Source organism: Geotrypetes seraphini, chromosome 3 (assembly GCF_902459505.1).
Source record: "Geotrypetes seraphini chromosome 3, aGeoSer1.1, whole genome shotgun sequence".
Lineage (NCBI taxonomy): Eukaryota > Metazoa > Chordata > Amphibia > Gymnophiona > Dermophiidae > Geotrypetes > Geotrypetes seraphini.
The window spans coordinates 227682980-227704298 of NC_047086.1; the positions used below are offsets into that span (position 1 = coordinate 227682980).

The 21319-nt window shown below is 45.8% G+C and overlaps 1 protein-coding gene across 4 annotated transcripts in view; it reads right to left on the reverse strand.

The window, feature by feature from the left end:
* SARNP (SAP domain containing ribonucleoprotein) overlaps positions 1 to 21319 on the reverse strand; it is a 313723-nt gene that overhangs the window by 141687 nt on the left and 150717 nt on the right. The window lies entirely within an intron of this gene.

Here is a 21319-nt window from a genome sequence, read left to right on the forward strand (position 1 = left end):
CTGTGCTTTATCCCAGGACAAGCAGGCAGCATATTCTTGACTGATGGGTGACCTCCAAGCTAACAAAAAGAGGGATGGAGGGAAGGTTGGCCATTAGGAAAACAAATTTTGTAAAACAGATTGGCCGAAGTGTCCATCCCGTCTGGAGAATGCATCCAGACAATAGTGAGATGTAAAAGTATGAACTGAGGACCAAGTAGCAGCCTTGCAGATTTCCTCAATGGAAGTGGAATGGAGGAAAGCTACAGACGCTGCCATAGCTCTAACCTTGTGGCCCGTGACAGAACCTTCCAGTGTCAGGCCCGACTGAGCATAACAGAATGAAACGCAAGCAGCAAGCCAATTGGATAGGGTGTATTTAGATACAGGATGACCCAATTTGTTAGGATCAAAGGACAAAAACAGTTGAGGAGATGATCTGTGAGGTTTGGTGCGTTCAAGATAGTAGGCCAGAGCACGTTTACAGTCCAAGGTATGCAAAGCCTGTTCACCTGGATGAGAATGAGGCTTTGGAAAAAAGACAGGGAGGACAATGGACTGATTAAGATGAAAGTCAGACACAACCTTAGGGAGAAACTTTGGATGTGTACAGAGGACCACTTTATCATGGTGAAAAACAGTGAAAGGTGGATCGGCCACTAGAGCATGCAGCTCACTGACCCTCCTGGCAGAAGTGAGAGCTATAAGGAAGACCACTTTCCAAGTAAGAAATTTTAAATGCGCTGTGGTCAAAGGTTCAAAAGGAGGCTTCATTAAAGCAGAAAGAACCACATTGAGATCCCAGACTACAGGAGGGGGCTTAAGAGGTGGTTTCACATTGAAAAGGCCCCTCATGAACCTAGAAACCAAAGGATGATCCGAGAGAGGTTTTCCATGAATTGGCTCATGAAAGGCAGCAATGGCACTAAGATGAACTCTGATGGAAGTAGATTTGAGACCAGAGTCAGACAAGGAAAGAAGATAGTCCAACACCAGTTCCACTGTCAGAGGCAAGGGATTATGGTGATGTAAGAGGCACCAGGAAGAAAACCGAGACCACTTCTGTTGATAACACTGAAGCGTGGCCGGTTTCCTGGAAGCATCAATAATAGAACGGATAGGTTGGGAAAGGAGTGAGTGAGTCGAAGTCAGCCCGAAAGATACCAAGCTGTCAGGTGCAGAGACTGTAAGTTGGGATGCAGTAGAGTCTGCTGATGCTGAGTAAGTAGTGAAGGAAACAGTGGAAGAAGTATGGGTTCCCTGGAACTGAGTTGAAGTAGAAGGGAGAACCAATGTTGCCTGGGCCACCGTGGAGCGATGAGAATCATGGTGGCTTGTTCCCTCTTGAGCTTGAACAATGTCCGCAGCATGAGCGGTAAAGGAGGAAATGCATAGAGGAAGAGATTGGTCCAATCCAGGAGAAATGCATCGGGTGCCAGACGGTGAGGAGAGTAGAGTCTGGAGCAAAACAGGGGCAGCTGATGATTGTGAGGAGCTGCAAAAAGGTCCACTTGAGGAGTGCCCCATTGAGCGAAAATGGACTGGAGAGTCAAAGGGTCGAGAGTCCATTCGTGAGGTTGGAGAATTCTGCTGAGATTGTCTGCCAAGGAATTCTGTTCCCCTTGAATGTAGTAGACAGCCTTCAGGAATAAATGACGAGCTGTCGCCCAAGACCAAATCCATTGGGCTTCCTGACACAACAGGCGAGAGCCTGTCCCTCCCTGTTTGTTGATGTAGTACATTGCAACTTGATTGTCTGTGCAAATGAGAAGTACTTGAGGAGAGAGAAAATGTTGAAAGGCCTTGAGGGCATAAAACATCGCTCGGAGTTCCAGGAAATTGATGTGGTGTTTCTTTTCCTGGGTAGTCCAAAACCCCTGAGTTTGGAATTCGTTTAGGTGAGCTCCCCAGGCATAAGGGGATGCGTCTGTGGTGATCACAAAATGATGAGGAGGTAGATGGAACAGTAGACCTCTGGATAGATTTGAAGATGTCAACCACCAAAGAAGCGACTGTCGAAGAGACGAGGTCACAGATATGTGTTGTGAACAAGGATCTGTCGCTTGTGACCACTGAGTCGCTAGGGTCTATTGAGGAGTACGCAGGTGGAGACGTGCGAAGGGGGTGACATGCACTGTGGAAGCCATGTGCCCCAAGAGCACCATCATGTGATTTGCAGAGATTGTAATCTGTTGAAACACTTGCTGACAGAGATGAAGGATGGTCTGAAGGCGGTTGGATGGAAGAAACGCCCTCATCAGAACAGTGTCCAGAATGGCTCCAATGAATTGAAGCCGCTGGGTTGGAATGAGATGCGACTTGGGTAGATTGATTTCGAACCCCAACAGTCGAAGGACGTGAATGGTCTGATTGGTGGCAAGCAGAACCGCCTGAGGTGAATGAGCCTTGATCAGCCAGTCGTCCAGATAAGGGAATACTTGAAAATTGTGAGAGCGGAGATAGGCCGCTTCCACAATCAGACATTTGGTGAACACCCTGGGAGAGGAGGCCAGACCAAAGGGTAGCACCTTGTACTGATGATGATGTTGGTTGATGAGAAAACGTAGATATTGCCTGGACATCAGATGGATAGGAATGTGTGTGTAAGCCTCCTTGAGATCAAGGGAGCATAGCCAGTCGCCCTGAGAGAGAAGAGGGTAGAGGGTGGCAAGAGAGAGCATTTTGAACTGCTCCTTGACCAAACATTTGTTGAGATCTCTGAGATCTAAGATAGGTCTGAGGTCTCCGGTCTTTTTGGGTACTAGAAAGTACTGGGAGTAAAATCCCTGGCCTCGCTGATCTTGAGGAACTTCTTCGATGGCATTGAGAAGAAGGAGGGATTGAACCTCTTGAGCGAGAAGGAGGGACTGAGACTTGTTGGAAGCAGACTCTTTTGGCAGGCCTAACGGCAGAGGAGTATGGAAGTTGAGGGAGTAGCCGTGGGCTATGATAGCGAGCACCCACTGGTCGGTGGTGATTACTTCCCATCGAGAGTGAAAAATGTGAAGTCGACCTCCTATGGGTTGTGGAAGAGGACAGGAGGGCGGAAGACTGGCAATGCCCTGGAGAAGGGAGTCAAAAAGGCTGTGTCGGTTTAGTTTGAGGGGCAGGCTTTACGGTAGGCGGTTGTTGCTGATGAGCCTGTTGGTGCTTTTGGCGTTGCCTCCGAGGTTGAGGAGGATGAGGCTGAGCCGGCCGAGCAGAAAACCTCCTCTGATACGATGGTTGTTGTCTAAATAGACGAGGAGGAGGAGGTTTCTTATTATTTTTCAGCAAGGTATCCCACCGTGTCTCATGGGCAGAAAGCTTTTGAGTGGTGGTATCCATGGATTCCCCAAACAGCTCATCCCCTAGGCAGGGCGCATTGGCAAGCCAGTCCTGGTGGTTCACATCCAGGTCTGATACTCGAAGCCATGCCAATCGTCTCATCGCTACCGACATAGCAGTGGCCCGGGATGTCAGTTCAAAAGTATCATATATGGAACGGACCATAAACTTCCTGAGTTGTAAAAGGCTGGAGGTGCATTGTTGAAACGCAGGAAGTTTGCGGTCCGGAATATACTTTTGAAAAGAGGCTACCTGTTGGATTAGAGCACAGGTGTCAAAGTCGGTCCTTGAGGGCCACAATCCAGTCGGGTTTTCAGGATTTCCCCAATGAATATGCATGAGATCTATTAGCATACAATGAAAGCAGTGCATGCAAATAGATCTCATGCATATTCATTGGGGAAATCCCAAAAACCCGAATGGATTGCGTCCATCGAGGAGGGACTTTGACATCCCTGGATTAGATGTTTCAGGTAAAAAGAGAAGTGAAACGCGTAATTACCTGAACGGTTGGCCAACATTGCATTTTGGTAAAGTCGTTTCCCAAATTTATCCATGGTCTTACCCTCTCTGCCAGGAGGGACAGAGGCATATACACTAGCTCCCGTAGATTTCTTCAGGGTCGACTCCACCAGCAGAGACTCATGGGGAAGCTGATGTCTGTCAAACCCTGGAATAGGAATCACTTTATAAAGTGATTCCAGTTTCCTAGGGGCTCCTGGAATAGTTAGAGGAGTTTCTAAATTCTTGTAAAAAGTTTCCCTCAAGATGTCATGTAGGGGTAACTTCAAAAATTCTTTGGGAGGTTGGTCAAAATCCAAAGCATCGAGAAATGCCTTGGATTTTTTAGAGTCAGACTCTAGAGGGATTGAAAGGGTGTCTGACATCTCCTTGAGAAACTTGGTGAAGGAAGAGTGCTCTGGCTTACTAGCAGGATCCTGCACCAATGGATCATCCTCATCCGACGAATAATCTTCCTCGGTACCGAGGGGATCGTCAGAGTCATCCAACAAATCAGGGTCCCGTACCGATTGCAGACGGCCCTGAGAAAGGGGAGTAGAGGATTCGGTATGCTTGGTTTTGCGTACCGATTCCCCTGAACGGGTCGATACCGTACCTGGTGACTGTACAGCGGTACGGGTGTCAGAGAACGGTACCGGATCAGAAGCCGAGTAAGCAGTACGCCGAAGAGACTTCGGCTTTGCCGACAGAATAGGCATAGAGACGGAAGAGATAGATTTTTGCGGTACCGATAAGGTCGATGCCGATAAAAGAGGCTGGTCGACAATCGGCACCGAAGGCTTAGTAGGTACCGACACTGGAAGGTTCAGAGTCAGCAGAGCCGGGAGCAATTGTTGCAGTTGCTCCTTAAGTTGGACCTGTAGGATGGAGGCAATACGCTCATCCAAAGTCGGTCCCGATGGCACCGGTACCGCTTTTTTCTTGCTCGGTACCTGCGGTGCAGCTCGACGCTCAGGCGAAGTCGATGCCGAAGAGGCAGTAACTTCAATGGGAGCGGAGCGCTTACGGGGCCGGCGCGCAGTCTGCAGGACTTGGCTCACTGCATGTTCGACTGGCGGGCCGAGAACAGTAGGGGAAGGCTTCTTAGCCGGCTTACCTACGGGGTGCGACACCGGCGATGGATCTTGCGGTGCCGACACCACCGGTGTCGACTTGGAGGAAGTTGCAGGAGTCGATACCGGTGGAACTTCCATAGCGGTACCGAAAAGGATTCGCTGCTGTATTTGACGATTTTTCAAAGTTCTCTTTTGAAGACAACTACAGCGGATGTACGTTTCTGCCCTATGGTCTGGACCCAGACACTGCAGGCACCACTTGTGCGGGTCGGATAAGGATATAGGGCGCGCACACCGCTGACACTTTTTAAAACCCGGTGAAGGGGGCACAAAGGGAAAAACGGCCATAGCAAAATCGAAGCCCGAGGCTTCGATGGTGCCAACAGGCCCCTCTGGGGCCAACCGAAGAAAATCGAAAAAAATTGACTTTTTTTTTTTTTTTACACAAACGAAATAAAATAAGAAGGAGAACAATTCTCGAAGAAAAATAATGCGCGAGCGGGAAGGCGAGTAACAAGGAAAAAAATTTCCAACAGCCGTTGGAAACACGCGTCTTCTTAGCTCCGCAGAAACTAAGAAACTGGGGACCGCGCGCCTTCGTCGGGCGGGAAGGCACTCGGGCACGCGCGGTGCAGCCTAACTGGAGCTTTCTAAGTTCTTAGAGTTTAATCACTCTAAAATTGTCCGTACCGGGGCTCCGTCGGTGCCGTCACCCATCAGTCAAGAATATGCTGCCTGCTTGTCCTGGGATAAAGATAGATGCAAAATATTTTGGCTAAGACTATGGATCATTTGATTTTGAACTGTTAGGATTTCCTCTGCCCACAAATAGGAAGAGACAGAAGACAATAGGCTATCAAAAACTGCCTATTAATACATCAGTTTAAGAACATAAGAATAGCCATACTGGGTCAGACCAATGATTCATTTAGTCCAGTACCCTGGCAGAGGTCCAAATAGTAGCAAAATTCCATGTTCCTAGCACCATAAGCTTTTCTTCAATGGATAACCAAGGATTCTCCCCATTTTAATTTTTAGCTGAGCTACTATAGTCCACCACAATGTGTACCTTTCTCTCCTATCTGCTAAGGTGGGTTCACGCTCACATTAAATATCTTGGAATTTTATTTGATAGGGACTGATCGCTATTGGCCGATTGTGGACGAGCGAACGATACACTACCCAAGTTTGCATGCAAATGAGGTTTGCAATGATTTGCAAACCCGACAGATCAATCACTCAGTGAGCGATTGACACAAGCACAGAGCCCTAACAGCAGTGACTGCGGAAGCAGCCTTCTGTCACTACTTTTAGGGCTTCTTTTTTTAATGGCTTAAATGTTGTGCATGTGTTACACACGAACAATCTGCCCCATTAAAAAAAAAAAAAAAAGTGTCCCCCAACACTGATGGCCCTACCCAAACAACCCCCCCCCTGAACTGGCACCGCGACGCCCCCAAAGCAGCAAAAAATGGCAGGAGGGATGCCTACTCCCTCCTGCCTGGTTGAATACCCCCGCATCATGCTCCTACCTGGTCCTGGACCCCCCTGCACCAGCAATCCCTCCCAACCATTCTCTAACCTCCCCCTTCCATCCAAAGGGAAAAAAAAAGCAGGAGGAATGCCCACTCCCTCCTGCCACAAGATGCTCCTCCGAATCCCACCCCCACTCCTCGAACCCCCCCCCCCCCCAAATACCTTTGTTAGATGTTGGGAGCTGGAGGGAAGAATGGTCCCTCTAGTTCCGAGGTTCGCCAGCCAAAAATGACAGGCCTTCCCCTCCACGGTACACCATGTGATGCACGGGGAAGAGCCTATGGCCCTGGCTGGTTCAGATGTCTAAGGCCCCTCCCCTTAGGCTCCTCCCTCTGTACCTCTGTATCCCATGTGATACACAGGAGGGGCCTTAGGCATCTGAGCCAATCAGGGCTTTAGGCTCCTCCCCGTGCAAATGCAGTAGGCCATATAATAAAGCCTACACTGATTTATAAAGCTGTGAACCGAGCCTTAAAGGGAAAAGATAAATTCCAGTTGCCTGTTTACTGGATGCACAACAAAAAGGCTTGGACAAGAACACTCTCTCTCGAGTTGTTTCATCAGTGTTTTTGTGCCTGAAGTAAAGAAAATACCTTGCTAGTAAAGGAAAAGAATTCAAGGTTCTGCTGGTAGTGAACAATGCCCCCGGACACCCAGAACCATGAGTTCCACACAGATGGTGTTGAGGTCATCTACATGCCCCTCAACACATCTCTCTTCCAGTCTCTTGACCAGGGAATAATAAGGACATTCAAAGCACATTACACATGGTAGGATTGTTCATGAAATGGAAGACGACTCTAATGTGGAGATAATCATGAAAACGTGGAAGGACTTAGCCGATGCCATCAATTTTATTAAAAGAGCGATGAAAGTTGTCAAGCCAGAGACAGTGAACTTGCGCTGGAAGAATCTTTGACCTGAATGTGTAAAAAGATCTCGCTATCATTATCACAGAGCCAGTTAAAGAAATTATGCAAGACTTGGCAAAGAAGGTGGGTGGGTCTTTCAAGAAATGGATCTGGGGAATAACACTATGTTTACCATGCTATGCTGAGCTTGTATATATGACTATGTTTGCCAAGCTAAGCTGCCATCCTATGTTTTGTCATGCAATGCTCGTCACGCTGTGTCACACCATGCCAAGTTTGTCATGTTATATTTGAGCTCTCCTGAGAGGACAGGATATAAAACCAACCAACCAAATAAATAAATATTCAAGACTTAATAGACAACAGAGCTGATGAATTAACAGATGACCTAATTGAATTGACTATTCCCATATCTCCTTCGGCTTTTTTCCTTCTTTTGTGAGAAATGTTATCACTGAACAGTGATCCAAATCTAACAGTTTCTTACTTGATTTCCATGAGGACTCTTCTGACATCCTGTCTGTTGAAATGTTACTCACACTGAGCCGCAACTGTGCATGAGTAACCTTGAAATCTGTCACAACAAGCATAGACTTATTTCAATATGCTTGATACTTTCTTTCATACTTGGGTAGATAAATTATTAAATGCCCCTTGTATGCTTGTGAATATGAAGGGAAGGTTTATTGTTCATGAGAGCTATACCCCCATACTCCGCAAATATGAAAGCAAAAAGTTATTCACGATTCTTTGGTATTCACAGGTCAGCTTTGCCCCTAACTCCCATGAATATTGTAGCGTGGCCGGCCCTCAAGACTAGCGGTAACCGGCCCACGCTTATAATATTCTCTTAGCGTGCTTCCCCAAGAGGGAGGAAGACCCTATTGTGGATAAACTATCCTGTATCCAAAAACAATATGGCTTGACACAGGTAGGTTTCAAAAGAAAGAACTCAAATTTATTGTTCATCCGAACAGGTCCAAACAAAAAGGCATAAAAGGTAACCGTCTCAAAAGGTCATGGCAATAATAATGCAAACAAAATAATATTGTGTTTAACAACCTGGTCTGGTTAATTCTCCCAGAGTTTTACTAATGTCCCAGGTAAGTTCTACTGGCAAGTAGTGAGAACAGTCCAGAGTATAGTAGAGTCTCTGGCAGCCTTTAACTCTCAAACAAAGAAACACTCTGAGCAGTCAAAATGTAGCCGTGCTTCTCCCTTCCCTTCAAGCATACAGGAGCGGAAGGATATGAGCTCTACCAATACAGCTCCTTGGTACAGCAAAGCACAAATGAAAAATATAACCCCCAAACATACTATCCGGCAGTCATGCAAACTGACTCCCAATCTTCAGGGTTTTCACAGTTCTCCCAGCAATGCTTTGCCCATGTGGCTTAATTAAAGCCAAGTTCCTGCAGCAAGCCACCTAGCACACAAAAAAGTCCATAACAAAATCCAACTCTGAAAACACACCCAGCCAGTTCAGCTTACTTCCATGGCTTCCGGACATTCCAGCTCTGGAAGGGAACTGCAATCCATGTCCTCGGGTACCTGGGTCTCCTGTGCTTGCTGGTCTGATTCTGGGTCAAACATTTCCACGTCTGTGGGCTCGGGAGAAGGTGGAGGTTCCTTCCACCTGGGAACTTCCTTTCCTCCCTTCCTCCTCCTGGACAGCCAGCTCTCCAAGTGTTCTAAGGCTGCTGTTCCCTGCCCAGTCCTACTCAGGGGCTGGGCTTCCTCCAGCTGAGGCTCCCTTCTGCCCTGTTTAGCCAGCCTCTTACAAAATGGAGGATTTAAAGGGGCCCTGCCAGTTTTCACCAGGCTATGTTCTAAAGCAGGTCTGAACATAGCCTGTGCTTCCTGGTCCTGTTCCTGCCTAACAGGGACAAAGTGATTAGCCCAGACCAGTTTCAGGGGTAGCTTTTTACGATTCTTCCCTGGCACAAGGCCGGCATTGGGCTAGGGTTTGTGACAATATGTAGGGAGAAGTACTCATTCCACCAAATCCTCTTCAGTAGTGCAAACTATGTACTTCTTGGAACATAGATCTTTATAAATCAATCCATCCATTTCCAAAAATTGTTGGTTCTGCACAATGCAAACTAGAACAATTAAGCATATCTTATTTGAATGTAAAATTATCAACAGGTATTGGCAGCAAGTTTGTTCTACAATTTGTAATATTTTTCACATTCACATGCCTGTTTGTTTTAAGCTCCTAATTTTAAAATCTCTATGCTTTCTGTCAAAGCTTACAAAGCATGATAGTTGAGTTTCAAGCAAATAACAATTGGAATAAAAATTATACTAGCTTCCTGGAAACATTTAAAATTACACTAAATTGTGGAATGCAGTTATGTCTTAGGTATAAATTCGATTTGAATAGCATCTAGTAAAAGAAAATAAGCTCATCTTATGCTACCAAATGATCTTCTTTTATAAAGCATCTAAGTATTTGCATTTTTTTTGTGCTGTACTGTTTAGATTATGCTGGTCATAAAGGTGATGCAATGTAGTGTTTTTATTTTTTGCTTTATTTTATAGTTAACTGTTTATTACTCACTAGTCTTTAAGCCCATTACATTAACAGGTGCTAGAATAGATGTGTCTGTCTGTCTTTCTTTGTCTCTCTCTCTCATTGGCTGCTGTCTTTCTTTCTATCTCTCTCTCTCTTTGGCCGCTGTCTGTCTGTCTGTCTTTCTTTCTGTGTCTCTCCTTGTCCACTGTCGGTGTGTCTTTCTCTCTCTTTCCTTGGCCGCTGTCTTTCTGTGCGTCTCCCTTTGTCGCTCTCTGTGTGTGTCTGTCTTTCTGTCTCTTTCTCTCTCTCTCCTTGGCTTCTGTCTGCCTGTCTTTCTGTCTCTCCCTCTCTCCTTGGCCGCTGTCTGTCTTTCTGTCTCTCTTTCTCTCTCCTTGGCCGCTGTCTGTGTGTCTGTCTTTCTGTCTCTTTCTCTCTCTTTCTCCTTGGCCGCTCTCTGTGTATGTCTCTGCCTCTTTCTCCTTGGCCAGTGTTTATGTGCCTTTCTGTCTCTTTCTCTCTCTCTCATTGGCCGCTGTCTCTCTATCTCCTTGGCCACTGTCAGTGTGTCTCTCTGTCTTTCTATCTCTTTCTCTCCTTGGCTGCTGTCTGTGTATGTTTCTGTCTTTTTCCCTCTCTTTCTCCTTGGCCGCTGTTTATGTGCCTTTCTGTCTCTGTCTCTCTCTCATTGGCCACTGTGTGTCTGTCTTTCTGTCTCTTTCTTTCTCTCTCTCTCTCCTTGGCTGCTGTCTGTGTATGTTTCTGTCTCTTTCTCTCTCTCCTTGGCCACTGTTTATGTGCCTTTCTGTCTCTTTCTCTCTCTCTCATTGGCCGCTCTGTGTCTGTCTGTCTTTCTGCCTCTTTCTCTCTCGTTGGCCGCTGTCTGTCTCTCTATCTCCTTGGCCGCTGTCTGTCTTTCTATCTCTTTCTCTCCTTGGCTGCTGTCTGTGTAGGTTTCTGCCTTTTTCTCTCTCTCTTTCCTTGGCCGCTGTTTATGTGCCTTTCTGTCTCTTTCTCTCTCTCTTTCCTTGGCTGCTGCCTCTGTGTCTTTCTGTCTCTCTCTCTCTCTCTTTGGCCGCTGTCTTGTCTGTCTCTTTCCTTTCCTCTCTCCCGTTCCCTGCCTGCGTCCCGCTCCCCTTCCTTTGACCGTCTCCCCCAGCCCATCCCACTCCCTCTGCGGCAGCGCCACCAGCCTCCAACAAATCCTCATCCTCGACCCGGAAATTCACCCAGAAGGGAGAGTGGAGGCAGAGGAGAAGGCTGTGCGATAGAGAATGACACGGGGAAAAAATCTGTCCCCGTCACCGCCCCGTCACCGGGCCACCATCCTCTGCACCGCCCCGTCACCGCCGTTCCCTTCACCGCCCCGTCACCGTCATCCCTTTCACCGCCCCGTCACCGCCACTGCCATCCCATTCACCGCCCCGTCACCGTCCCCGCTGCATCCATATAAGCCTTAGTACTGTAATATTTAGCTTATTCCTTTCTTATAAATCAAAGTTCCTGCTGCTGAACTAGAGAAAGAGATGTTCAGCTGGCAGGGCTTTGTTTATAAATTTTTATCAACACAACTAATATACTATTTTATCCTAAAGCAAAAAATAAATAAATAAATATAATTTTTTTTTTCTACCTTTGTTGTCTGGTTTCTGCTTTCCACATCTTCTCATTGAATTCCTTCCATCCACTGTGTGTCTTCTCTCTGCGTCTTCCATTTGCTGTTACTGTGCCTCTCCCTTCACCCCCCCCCCCCAATTGGTCTAGAACCCATCTTCTTCCCTCCGCTCCCGCATAGTCTGGCATCTGTCTTCTTCCCACTCTGTCTTCCACATTTCCCTTCGGGGTCTGTTCCTCTCCACCCTCCTTCAATGTCTGTCCTATTCCTTTCCACCACTACCCTTCCCTCCCTCCTTTACCATCTGTTCCTTTCTACTACCCTTCAGCTCCTCTCACGTGGCTTATCTATCTACCTTCCTCCCTCTTATTTTCATGGCACGTTACAATGTAATTTGTGCAAGCCACTGGAGCCTGCGAGCTCGGTCCCTGTCCCATCCCCACAAACCATCTCGCTTCTGTGCTCCTATTTTCTCCATTTCTAATATCCATTTCTAATGTATCTGTCATTGCCCCCCCTGTGTCCATATACCATCCCCATGGCATGTCCCCTTTATGTCTCTGTCCCTATGCCCCATGCACATAATTTCCCCTCTTTCTGTTACCTTCCTGTGTCCAGATTTCCCCTATCTTCCTCTTTCATACCAGTGTGTCTCTTCTTTTCAACCCCATCTAGCTTTTTTCCCTCTTTCTTCCCCCCCCCTGCTTCTAGCATCTGGCTCACCTGCCTGTCCTTCCCTTTCTTTCCTGCTGTGGGTTTTTCTTTCCGTTTTCATCCCCTTGGCCCAGAATCCTTTTCCCTTTCACTCCCTCCTTCCAATTTGAGCCGGGAACACTAGCGATCGCACGGTCCCCGCAGCTCACACCCGCCTGCCCAATCGATTCTAGTGTTTAGCCAGCTCTCTCCCTTCTCCTCACCTTAGTTTGTAGATTTTCTTTTTCGGCGACCCGCACGCGCGGCTGCTCAGTGTTCAATCTTCTGCTCTGCTGCAACTTCCTGTTTCCGGTTGCGTCAGAGCAGAAGATTGAACACTGAGCAGCCGCGCGTGCGCGGCTCTCTGATAGCGTGCGGGTCGCCGAAAAAGAAAATCTACAAACTAAGGTGAGGAGAAGGGAGAGAGCTGGCTAAACACTAGAATCGATTGGGCAGGCGGGTGTGAGCTGCGGGGACCGCGCGATCCTTCATGCCTCACTGCGGGGACAAGACCATTCACTGCCCCGCGGGCGGTGAATGGCTTTGTCCCCGTCGCCGCAGCGACTGCTAGTTTTCTTCCCCGTTTTCGGCGGGTGACCCGCGGCTAAAATGCGGTGGCCGCGGGTAAACCGCCACCGTGTCATTCTCTACTGTGTGACCACGGAGCGGCAGTAGTTGTGGCCTTCCCTCCCCTAGCTCCGTAGCTCGGTCGTCGCCTCCTTCTCTCCCCGATGTCGGCTCCCAATGTGCGAACGCACCGCACACGTGCCACGCTCTGCAACATTTCTCTGCCGACCACAGAGCGACCGACGCACGGAGCCACAAAAATTGAAGTGCGCATGTGCGCTAAGGGTATTATTATCTTAGATGATGTAGTTTTTTCATAAATTACTGTTCTATGTAATTTTATAAAATGTCAATAAAAAGACCAACACTACAAGATAAACTTTTGCCAAGATCTTCTAATCTTAAGGAAAATGGGGTGGGTCCCCCAGTTGTGGAACTTTCCTCAGATAGCTTAAATGTCAGACATCTTGGAAAAAATCCTGCACCAATAGTATTTTTTTTACATACAGGAGATGTTTTATTAAGGCAGGCCTCCTCTATTTTATTTTTGGGAGATAGTTCAGATATTTCTAGACCTTTCTAGATCGACACAAGAAGAAAACAAATTTGTGTATGAGAAAACAGGTGTTGGCTTTGGCTTTAGGAGCTAATGAAAGACTAGGTTCTTACCTGGATAAATTTACTTTCTCTTAATCTTCACAAGAGTCTATACATTAGGTGATCAATCCCCAGCCACGATCTGGCTTTGCAGAAGTGTCACTAAGCTTTCTGTACCTTCCTCATTCCCGGTGGAGTGGAGTACCCCCTTCAGTTCATTCCAAAGCAATTAATCTCTGCTGAAATAGAATACAAAGAAGGAAGGGTACGGGGAATTTTCCCACAAACATACATATCTGCTCTGCTCTGGAACTTATAAAAAGAACAATTATTAGCAAGCATTTATAACATAGAAGCAATAGTGAACCAACCTGCTGTATGCAACAAGAATTAACATCAAAGGAGCCAGGAGCTTAACAAGTCACTTACTTAGGCAGCTGATTTGTACAATCTTTCCCACTTTAATTGATCTCTAGAGCCCGCTATTCACTAGTTTTATTTGTCAGTTCTACTCAATTTGTAGCATTTCGAATCATTGTAAACCGCATAGAACTTCACGGTCCTGCGGTATATAAACTGTTATTATTATTATAATATAGGATAGCTTTACACTTAGCCATATAACTGATAGAAGAACTCCAGTTCTGGAATTTAGAAATATCTGAGGCAGAAAGCAGGCGAATTAGGAATACTGAGGGCGGGCTGTACAGACTCCCGTGAACACTAACAGAAAGAAGATTATCAAGATAAGAACCTAATCTTTCATTCTGTTATATCTACACAGGTGATGTTACCAAAGCAAAGGCTGACGGTCTAGGGTAGGACAGAAGAGCCTGCCCACAAGACCTAGGACCCAAAAGGTGGCATCCTCTCGAGTCATCACATCCATTCAGTAAAACCTCATAAAGGTATGAAGAGTAGACCAAGTAGCTGCTCTACAAATCTCTGCAGGAGGAACTGCCAGAGATTCTGACCATGAAGATTCGACACTCCTGGGTCCAATGTGCCTTAAGAGAAACTGAAGGCAGCTTGCTGCAGGTGATGTATGCTAACAAAATGGCCATGCAAATCCATCTGGCTACAGAAGCCTTGGATGCCAGTCTTCCATTTGAACTGGCTGGTTAACATAAACAAGATGGTCTGAAAGATGAAAATCATTGGTCTTTTCCAGGTAGTGAATTAAAATTCTTCACACATCCAGTTTCTGTAAAATCATATCCTGCTCAACTTAACCTGTGGGATGAAAATAAGTCAGACAAAATTCTTGATTGATGTGGAAATCTGATTTTAATCTAATCTTCTATTTGTGAGTCGCACATACCTAAACAGGCTCAAGGCGACTGATCAAAGAGGAAGGGGAAAGTAGAAGGGGAAGGGGGCTTGGAAAAGCCCCTCTGAAAAAATGTAAAAAAAGACGTTTATCAGACAACTGGTACAATACCGACTTAATGGTCTTAAAGCGAGAATTACACAAATTGGAAAGAATATGGTGTAAATCAGGGAAAGATGAGGATACTTACTTGGCGACTAAAGGTTAAAGAATACAAAATAATTATCAAAGAAAAGCGAAGCAAACATTACTCCCAAAAAATTAATTCTCCTACTTTAAATAGTCACAAACTTTTTAAAATAGTCAATTCTTTGTTTGATATTGAATCCCATAAGCGCCCCAATACAGACTCCCCACCCCCTGTGGCGATCTTAGCTGACTTTTTTGCTACAAAAATCCACAAATTGAGATCGTCCCTTACAAGCTCAAACATAGATTTATCTATCACACTTACTGCCTTAGACAAAAAAGGTACAACTGTTGACATGATCTGGAACCACTTTGAAAACCCAGACTGGAGCCACTTCCACAAGCTTTACAAAAAATATGTAAAATCCAATTGCCTATTGGGCAATTGCCCACCAACCATTATGAAAACAGCTCCTATCTCCTTCAAGGCTGAACTTTTTAGCTGGATCGCTTCATGCATGCATACCAGTAAATTCCCGGAGGAACTCGGGCATATCCTTGTGACTCCTAATATCAAAAACCCAAAGGAGTCTGTTTCCTTGACGGCCAATTACAGACCCATTGCCAACATACCATTCTTTCTAAAATTAATGGAAGGTCTGGTTAACATCGACCTCACAGAATATTTAGAGAAGTTTAACATTCTACATGATTCTCAATCTGGCTTCCGAACAAATTACAGCACTGAAACAGTTTTGGCCTCCATGACTGACCATCTTTTCCATTTGTTTTCCCAGGAAAAAAGCGCACTGGTACTGCAGTTCGACCTGAGCAATGCCTTCGACTTTGTTATCATGACCTCCTGCTTAGGTGCCTTGATTCCATCGGCATTTCCATACAGGTACTAAATTGGTTCATAGGTTTCCTATAAAAACGTACATACAAGGTCTACAGCGAAGGAGCATACTCTCAAGCTTGGTCCAATCCCTGCGGAGTGCCACAGGGCTCCACACTCTCCCCCTCACTTTTCAATATCTACATGGCATCACTGGGAAATATGTTACCAAATTTAAAACTGAAATCGTACATATACGCGGATGATATAACAATTATTCCCATAACCTCATTGACCCAAGAGACAGAACAATTCATCTCATCTGTCCTTACCAAGGTAGAACATTGGACTATGCACTCCAAACTAAAACTGAATCCCCATAAAAAACAAGATTTTCTTGGCAAGTCCCAATAACAAGATCGTGAACACCTTCTTGAGACTAAATTGATCAGATTACCCAATTAATCCCACAACCAAAATCCTTGGCGTCACCCTGGACCGAAGCCTGACGTTTGAAGATCACACTAATGCTCAAGTCAAAAAATGCTTTCTCACTCTAAGGAAAATTCGTACCATTAAACAATACTTCGATTTCTTTTCTTGTCGACTGCTGGTTCAATCCCTGATTTTAAGTACCTTAGACTATTGCAATATTATATACTTGAGATCTCTCAAGAAAACCATCAAACAACTGAGAGTCATCCAAAATGCTGCAGTCCATCTCATTTATGGCCTCAAGAAATCAGACCATGTAAGCCCATATTACAAAAAAACTATACTGGCTACCTGTAGAAGCTAGGGTCATTTTTAAGTCTGCTTGCCTATGCTTCAAAACCATGACAGGTTCATCCCCATCCTATCTGTCTCACTAATTCGAATTCCCAGGCAAAACTAATACACGCAGTACCTACTTGTTCGATTTTCCATCCCTAAAGGGCTGCACCTACAAGAGATACCTCGATAGAACACTATCATTCCAAGCAGGCAAATGGAATAAATGTTTAACCAACTTCATCTCAAATGTACTTTCGTACCAAACGTTTAGGAAGTCAATAAAAACTTATCTCTTTGACAAATTTCTCTGACCCCACTTCAACCTGATGTACCTCAACTTGATGTACTTCCATAAGAACATAAGAATTGCCACTGCTGAGTCAGACCAGTGGTCCATCATGCCCATCAGAACTCCCAAGTCCTTTTCCTGGGAGGTCTCTCCAAGTACCGCCCCGGACATCCTGTATTCGTGCATGAGATTTTTGTTACCGACATGCATCACTTTACACTCATCCACGTTGAATCTCATCTGCCATGTCGATGCCCATTCCTCGAGCATGATTATGTCACGTTGCAGATCTTCGCAATCCCCCTGCGTCTTTATTACTCTGAATAACTTCGTATCATCCGCAAATTTAATCACCTCGCTCGTTGTACCTATGTCCAGATCATTTATAAAGATATTAAAGAGCACGGGTCCAAGCATCGAGCCCTGCGGCACCCCACTGGTGACGCTCTTCCAGTCTGAGTATTGTCCATTTACCCCCACTCTCTGTTTCCTATGCTCCAGCCAGTTTTTAATCCACGTGAGTATTTCACCCTCAATTCAATGGCTTGCAATTTTCCGAAGTAGTCGTTCATGCGGAACCTTGTCGAATGCCTTCTGAAAATCCAGATATACAATTTCAACTGGATCGCCCTTGTCTATCTGTCTGTTTACTCCCTCAAAGAAGTGCAGCAAGTTCGTCAAACACGATCTGCCTTTGCTAAAACCATGCTGACTGGTCCTCATCAGCCCGTTTCCATCAAGGTGATCAATGATGCTGTCCTTTATCAGTGACTCTACCATCTTTCCCAGTATAGAGGTCAGACTCACCGGTCTGTAGTTCCCCGGATCGCTACCTTCCAGTCTTCCGGAATCTTTCCCGATTTGATCGATTGATTGGCTATTAGTTGAAGCAGTTCAGCTATGGTCCCTTTCAGTTCCTTGATGACCCTCGGATGGATGCCATCCAGTCCCGGGGATTTATCGCTCTTAAGCCTATCAATCTGCCTACATACCTCCTTTAGACTGACCGTCAATCCTGTCAGCTTTCTGCAAAATGTGTTCAGTTTGTCAGCGATTGCTTTGTCCTCCTTTAGTGCTCCCTTTATTCCATGGTCATCCAAAGGTCCCACCACTTCCTTTGCAGGTCGTTTTCCCTTAATATATTGAAAGAACAGCTTGAAGTTCTTCGCCTCCTTGGCTATTTTTCCTCGTACTCTCTTTTGGCCCCTTTTACCGCCTTATAGCACTTGCGTTGATGTTGTTTGTGCTTGTTCCAGTTTTCACCCGTTTTTGACCTTTTCCATTCCTTAAATGAAGTTTTCTTGTCTCTGATCGCTTCCTTCATCTCTACAGTGAGCCACGCCGGTTCTTTGTTCTTTTTCCTCTTGGATCCCTTGTTGATACGCGGTATATATATATTTTGCGCCTCGGTGACTGTGTCCTTAAAAAGGGACCACGCTTGCTCTAGCGTTTTTACAGTGCTTATCCTCTTCTTAATCTTCTTCCCTACCATGAGTCTCATCCCTTCGTAATTCCCTTTTCGGAAGTTCAGTGCCACGGCTGTCGTTTTGGACCAATGTTTCTCCCCTGTATCCAGATCAAAGCGGATCATATTGTGATCACTGCTTCCCAGCATCCCTTCTACTTCTACATCTTGTGCTGGTCCTCGCAGGCCATTTAGAATTAAGTCCAGAATTGCATTTCCTCTAGTATTTTCCTTGACAAGTTATTCCAGGAAGCAATCGCCTACAGCATCCAAGAACTTGGTCTCTCTAATGCAGCCGGAGATGCCTAGGTTCCAGTCTATTCCCGGATAGTTGAAGTCACCCATGATAACTGTGTTGCCTCCCTTGCAGTTGCGTTTAATCTCGTCTGTCATTTCTCCATCAATTTCTTTGGACTACCCTGGGGGTCGGTAGTAGATGCCGATCTTCGTTTCCAGGCCATTTGTTCCTGGAATTTTGACCCATAGAGAATCTAATTTATCTGTCAGTTGTGGTGTGTTCTCTCCAGCAGATTCAATTTCCTCTTTGACGTATATGGCAATGCCCCCACCTTTTTGAGCCACTCTGTCTCTGTGGTATAGTTTGTATCCCGGTAGCACAGTGTCCCAGATGTTTTCCTCAGTCCACCATGTTTCCGTGATGCCTATGATGTCAACATTATCTTTTTGTGCTATGGCTTCTAATTCACCCATCTTATTTGTAAGGCTCCTTGCGTTTGTGTACATACACTTGAGTTTGCAGCTTTTTCCTTTCTTGCATTTCCTTCCCTCGTGTCCTTTTCGATCTCTCTTGCCTGTAATCCGGTGAGTTGCGCACGAACTGGAATCCTTCTTCCTCACACCAGCGCCGCATCCACGCGTTGACTGCTTGCAGCTCCATCTGCCTCTTCTCATCTGCCCTGGGTACCGGAAGGATCTCCAAGAATGCTATCCTCTGCGTTCTGGTCTTCAGCTTCCTTCCTAGCATCTGGAACTGGTCCTTCAGTACTTCCCTGTTGTAGTTCCTATTGCTCACGTTGTTCATCCCCACATGGATCACCACCGCCGTATCTTCTTCTTCCACACTGTTGAGGATCCTGTCGATGCGGCTCACTATGTCTTCTATCTTGGCTCCCGGTAGGAAGGTCACCAGCCGATCAAGTCTTCCTCCCGCTATGTGGCTGTCAACTTGTCTGATGATGGAGTCGCCCACGACGATTGCTGTCGTCTCTATCTTCTCCTGATTCTTCAGCCTCAGGTCCGTGTCCCTGATGTATGTCCATCTCTCCTGCCGCAGGTCCGTATCCTTCGTTCTTGCTACTGTATCACCCATTTCTTCCTGGTGGTTGTCTGTCGGGTGGTCCACACTCTCTGTAGGTGTTTTTTGGCAGTTCCACTGTTGCTGGTGATTTTCCACGGCCTCCCTCTATGAACTTCTCCAGCTCTCGGCCTTCTTCCTCGATGATGTCTTCTGTCTTGTTCTCTGCTTCCTCTGTCTGGACGTTCTCTGCATCTCTGTCTCCCTCCTCCCCTGCTTGAAGTGCCTCCAGTTCCAATATTCTGCCCTCCAGGAGTCTGACTTGTCTCTTCAGGCTCTCTAGTTCTCCGCATCGGGCGCATACGTAAGACCGCCTCCCAGAGGGGAGGTAGTCATACATATGGCAGACGATGCAGAAAACTGGGTAGCTCAACATCTTGCTTCCGTCTGCTACTTCCATTGCTGTCTGTTTGCCGGTCTGCTGCGAATGCCTTCTGGGTCTGCTGTGGTTGCGCCTGCTCTTATCTGCTTTTTTCCCCCTTTTGTTCTCTCTGCCTCTGCGTCTCTCTGTAGCTGCTTTTCTCCTGCTCAGATCAACTCTGCTCCATTGGCCCCTCCCAAAACACTTCCAGATAAACCTGACTAAACTTAGCATGCCAATGTAATTTCAAAAGTTCTCTGTGTAATGTCGCTGTCTGTATATAGTCTCTTCCCTTGTAAACTGCTTAGAACTGTTTGTGGCATGGCGGTATATAAAAATAAAGTTATTATTATTATTAGAAGTGCGGGGTGCTATATAGAAATGAAGACAGTTAATTGTCAAAGAGGTGAGTCTTCAGGTATTTTCTGAATATAGTGTGGTTTGTTTCTTTCCTGATGTCTTCTGGTAGATCATTCCAGGTTTTTATACCCAGATGAGTTAGCATAGAGTGGAAAATTTGCTTGTAGTGGAGGTATTTTGTAGATGGCAGGTTTAGTTGGATCCTGTTAAGGATTCTTTTTGATGTCGACCAAGCAGTAGAGAATAGTTGAATGAGAGAGGCTGCTGAGTTTCCATAGAGAATCTGGTGTAGGATATATGACAATTTGAAAATTATCCGGGATGAAATTGGGAGCCAGTGTAGTTGCCTGATGAAGGTTCTTATTGAATTAAATTTCTTTAATTTGAAGATTAGTCTAACGGCTGTGTTCTGGATGAATTGCAGTTTGCGGGTGAGAGTAGTGTTGATGCCAAGGTAGGCGGAGTTGCAATAGTCCAGTTGAGGTAGGACGATCATCTGCACTATCAGGGTAAAATGGTGTGGGTGGAAGTATGGTCTTGTGAGTCGCAGGTTAGAAATTTGTGGTTCCATTGTGAGGGTGTCATCTAGGATGCAGCCTAGTACCTTGGTGGATTTCTCCATGATGAGAGTGATGCCTGATGGAAGGGTGAGGTTAGGAATGACATTCTGTTGTGCGGTGCGGAAATCAATGGCTTTGGTCTTAGTGGCGTTCAGTTTCAGCTTGTTGTTCTTTGCCCAGGTTTGAATTTTATCTATATTGCTTGAGATTTTTTCAGCAATATTAGGGTAGTTTTTGGTTATGGGGATGAGGAGGAAAATGTCATCAGCATAAGATAGTACATTTTGATTTGTCCCAAAGAGCTCATGAATAAATTGAATAGGATTGGGGATAATGGGGAGCCTTGTGGGATGCCAAGGGTTGGAGTATGATTCTTGCCTTTTGATCAAGTATTCGCGATTTTGTAGTAAGTCGGCTAACCATTTTAGTACAGTTCCTGTTATTCCGATTTCCGAGAGTTTGGTTAGAAGTAATTGGTGGTCCACTGATATTAAATTGAAGCAGTATTGCCTGATGACCTAAGCTTAGCAACTGTTTGATTTTAGTAATTAGAGTGATGATGAGGAGCTCCATGCTGTGCTTTTTTGGAAGCCGTATTGGGATGTATGAAGGCAGGAGTGTTG